Source organism: Colobus angolensis, unplaced genomic scaffold (genome assembly GCF_000951035.1).
Source record: "Colobus angolensis palliatus isolate OR3802 unplaced genomic scaffold, Cang.pa_1.0 Scaffold19, whole genome shotgun sequence".
NCBI lineage: Eukaryota > Metazoa > Chordata > Mammalia > Primates > Cercopithecidae > Colobus > Colobus angolensis.
Window position 1 is genome coordinate 8,688,852 of NW_012115043.1, and position 4,626 is coordinate 8,693,477.

The 4,626-nt window shown below is 45.9% G+C and overlaps 1 pseudogene; it reads right to left on the bottom strand.

The window, feature by feature from the left end:
• Positions 1-3,048: 3,048 nt before the first annotated feature.
• On the bottom strand, positions 3,049-4,098 carry LOC105510580 (annotated as a pseudogene).
• Positions 4,099-4,626: the final 528 nt, after the last annotated feature.

Genomic DNA, 4,626 nt, shown 5'->3' on the forward strand with positions numbered 1-4,626 from the left:
AGGCTGTCACGCTTCTTAGTCACTTTCCTTCCTTTGGAATTTCCCCTCCTGGCCTCAGATGCCCAGAGCTGCTTAGGAAGCCCTCAGGGTGGTGCCTGATCAAGGCTGACCCCCTATAGACAGTGGTTTATGTTCCAGAATTTTCCCAACCTTTTTCCTTCCATCAAACTTTTAGGTCAGTTTCCTCTCCTGTGCCATCTAATCCAGGAGCCAGTAGTTACATGTGGCTGTTTATGTTTTAAATGTCAGTTAATTAAAATTAGGCAAAAATTCAGTTTCCCAGTCTCACAAGCCACATTTCAAGTGCTGAAGAGCTGTATGTGGTTAGTGGCCACCGTATTGGACCACGTAAAGAATAGTTCCATCATTACAGAGAGTTCTATTGGACAATACTTGTCTATCAAAAAAGAAAGAAAAAAGGAAGGAAAGAAGGAAGGAAGGAAGAAGGGAGGGAGGGAGAAAGGGAGGGAGGGAGGGAAGGAAGGAAGGAAGGAAGAAGGAAGGAAGGAAGGAAGGAAGGAAGGAAGGAAGGAAGGAAGGAAGGAAGGAAGGAAGGAAAGAAGGAAGGTGCTGAGACCAGCTAGGTCGGGAAGACCCTAACCCAGTGGCGCTATAGGAATTATTCAGCTGGCAATATATCTGACCAGTATATGGCATGCACGAGGGGAAATATTCAGAATGCCTCCGGGTTCTACCTCCATGTGTCCACTCCTCTGGCAAGCCCTCCTTTCGCTCTTCCTTCAGATCCTACCTGCTGTTCTCTGAAAGTTCTGCCTCTGGAGATCTCTGTGTCCCTCCCCTCCTGGTCTTTTATCACCACAGATAACTGAGCTGTCTACCTTCCATCACTGTGCTGAAATCCCCAATGTGGCCTCAGACTTGCCAGCAGCTTCATGGTCATTGCTCATATTAACTAAAATATCAGGCTGGTGCAAAAGCAATTTTTGAAAACATTGAATTGAAGGTGAGAGTTTAAAACAATCAGGGGCATGAAGTCCCTCAAACCATCTTCTGCTTGCTCTTCTTACATCCCAAGTACAGCTAGGAGGCCTCAGAGTCTTGAAGTTGAGAGCCAGCTAAGTGCGTGAGATAAGGTTCCAGTTGATCTGCCTTTTACCCAGCCAATGGCATGTCTCTTTTAGGCCCAGCCTAATTCCCTGGAAGAACAATAGTTGTCACTATTTTTTTTTTTTTGAGACAGAGTCTCACTGTGTCACCCAGGCTGGAGTGCATCTTGGCTCACTACAACCTCTGCCTCCCAGGTTCAAGCAATTCTCCTGCCTCAGCCTCCTGAGTAGCTGGATTACAGGCACGTGTCACCATGCCTGGCTAATTTTTATACTTTTGGTAGAGTTGGGGTTTCACCATGTTGGCCACGCTGGTCTCAAACTCCTGACCTCAAGTGATACACCTGCCTCGGCCTCCCAAAGTGCTGGGATTACAGGCGTGAGCCACCGTACCCGGCTAATTGTCACTATTGAACATCACATATGGGACAGGTGCACCCATCATCTCATTTAAGATAATTGAAAAATTTCATTTAGTTGGGTATTGGGATGGTTTCTTTCACAGATAATTCCTGTGGTCTCTATTTGAATTAATTTAGTTATTAAGCCAGGGATAGAGGAAGGAAGCAAACACAGCTCAAGACCTTTGCAGATATTCCCTCATTTAATCCTTACAAAAGCCCTGAGTGTAAATCAGGCAGCTTCGCCCACATAAGTGTCCCAATCTCCAGGTTAGCACTGTCACCTGGGTCCCTGGATGGCAGGGACAGTAACAATAAAGAATAGCTATAATAATGATGTTTCACAGTTGCTTACCACTTGATGCTTTTCTCTAATGACGAACTATTTTAAACATATACAAAAAAAACACAACACTCAGCTACCCACCACCTAGATTGAACAAATGTTAACATTTACCACATTCGTTTTAGATTAAAAAAAATTATTGAGACAGTTGTAGTGTCCTTTGTATTTTTCCCTGATTCCATTCCCCTTCCTCCTCCTCAGAGGTATGGATTATTCCATGTGTGTACATTTTTCATCTGAGTTTGGGACTTTTACTGGTATGTGTATATTCAGTAAACAATTCATAGTATTTTTGTGTGCTGGAAATTTACATCAACACTGATATGATTTGGCTCTGTGTTCCCACCCAGATCGCACCTTGAATTGTAATGATCTGCACGTGTCAAGGGTGGGACCAGGTGGAGGTAATTGGATCATGGGGGTTGTTTTCCCTCATGCTGTTCTCGTGATAGTGAGTGAGTTCTCACGAGATCTGATGGTTTTATAAGGCCCCCCCGCCCCGCCCCCCCCCACACTGATTCTCTCGCCTGCTGCCCTGCAAAGAAGTGTCTTCCACCGTGATTGTAAAAAGTTTCCTGAGTCCTCCCCAGCCATGCGGAACTGTGAGTCAATTAAACCTCTTTTCCTTATAAATTACCCAGTCTTGGGTATTTCTTCATAGCAGTGTGAGAACAGACTAATACAAATACTTTACACATACTACAGCTTTTTCTCTCAGCATTTTGTATTCAAGATGTATCCATATTGATACTTGTAAGATCTAGTTCATTTTATCTGCTGCATAATATTCCACTGCATGAATGAATCACGATTTTTTTTTTTAATAGAGATGGGTTTTTAAACATTAAGACCTTTATTAACAGGTGCTTGGAGTTTGTTGACTTCTTTGAAAAAATCAAGTTGTGAACTTTTACTACAAATTAAAAATGAAAGTAAAAATCTCAACTTGACCAGCTATGAAACAATTTAAAAACCTTTAAAGACGTGTTGAGAAAAACCAGGCTTTAAAAACAGAAAAACCACGTTTGTTATTACCAAAAAGAGATATCTTTAGGTAAAATTAATAACCCAATGCTGCATAGATAATGCAGATCTATTTATCTGGTCAACGGGCAAAAAGCAAGCACTTAAAGTCTTCGGCTCCAATCTTTTGTTCATTTCTTATTGCTGGAATTTCATATTTCTTCTTGTTGGATGACTAAACTGGATGATGGCAGAGATGGTAAGCCGGCATTTACTCAGCCCCGCCCTGCTCAGCCTCGGGAGCGGACGGATTCTCCGCTGGTGGATGGGCTGCTTTGGTCTCTTCGCCATCTTGTGGTTTAGGGTTTTCTGGGCGTCTGTGTTGGTAATTGAAGTTGCAGAGGTACCGACGTTGAGGTGACTGCTGACTTTGGGTGTCACCTCCTTGATTTTCTTTATCCTCTTCATTGCCGTCCTCTCTAGGCTGTCTTTGGCGAGGAGGGCCCTTGCGGAACGGTGGTCTATATCCCTGATACATAGTCTGCCTCACTAGTCTACCTTGTTCTTCTGCACCCTGGTTGTCAGCGCCCTCCATCACTCCTTCCTGCACGGGAGGGTTGGAATACTGTGGTCGACGCCCATAGGGTCTCCGCATGGAGTCAGGTGGGAACGTTTGCCTGCGGTAGGGCCGGCGTTGTTGGGCCTGGCCTTCGGGAGCACTCTCTGATCCCTCGTTTTTTTCCCCACTCGATTCTGGTAATTTTGCTGGTAATTGCGTGGAGGACCCCAACGATGTGTACAGTGTCTATAATGGTTACAGTCTGCTGCATATTTACTGCCTTGAACTGGAACACCACCAGGACCTGTAACGGGTGCTGCCTCCGCACCCTTTTCTCCTTCAACAACGTCAAACTCCACAGTTTCTCCATCTCCTACACTGCAAAGGTACTTCCTGGGGAGTTATTCTTTATGGCAAATACATATGTACAAATACATCTTCCTTGGTGTTATTCCTGTTGGTGAAACCATATCTGTTCCTTACATTGAACCATTTTACTGTTCCCACAACCTTCGTTGCGATGACTTTCTTGTCCCCGCCGGCAGGCGCCGCCTATGTGAGGCCGCCTGGGACACCGCTCCCTGCACTGCTGCCCGTAGTGCCGGGCTTGGTGTCGGCGGCGCTGAGGGCGGGGGCGGCGGGCGGCTGCTGGGTCTCAGCCTCGCTGCTCATGGTTGAAATGATGGTGACTGGGGCCAGCTGCGGCTGCTCCCGGGGTATGATGGTAATTAGGCCGGCGGAGGCGGTGGGGTTGCGCAGGGCTCTCTGGTCTGCTCTCAGCTCCCACTACCGATCGAACTCGAGATGGGGTTTTACCATGTTGGCCAGACTGGTCTGAAACTCCTGACTCAAAGAGATCTGCCCGCCTCAGCCTCCCAAATTGCTGGGATTGTAGGCACAAGGTACCGTGCCCAGCCATCATGATTTCTTTCTTCATTCTCCTGCTGATGGACATGTCGGTTGCTTCAAATTTTTCATGGTTACAAAACAATGCTCCAATGAGCGTCCTTGTATGCCTCTTCAGGCACGTGCTCAGGAGTCCTGGGCTGTGTGTAACTTAAGTGTTCACGTGATTCCACATGGTCTCACGTTTAATCCTCAAAGTTTCATTGACTAGGTGTAATTATCCTGTGATAGATATGAGGCAGTTCATAGACATTAGAACACACCCAAGGCAAGTCAACCGGCTTAATGAGGTGCTAACGTGTATTCCCTTAGTCCAACATCAACGGATGTGGTTCAAGTGATGGCCCTGAAACTTTCCAGTTGTGCAATTTGAGGCAAGTTACT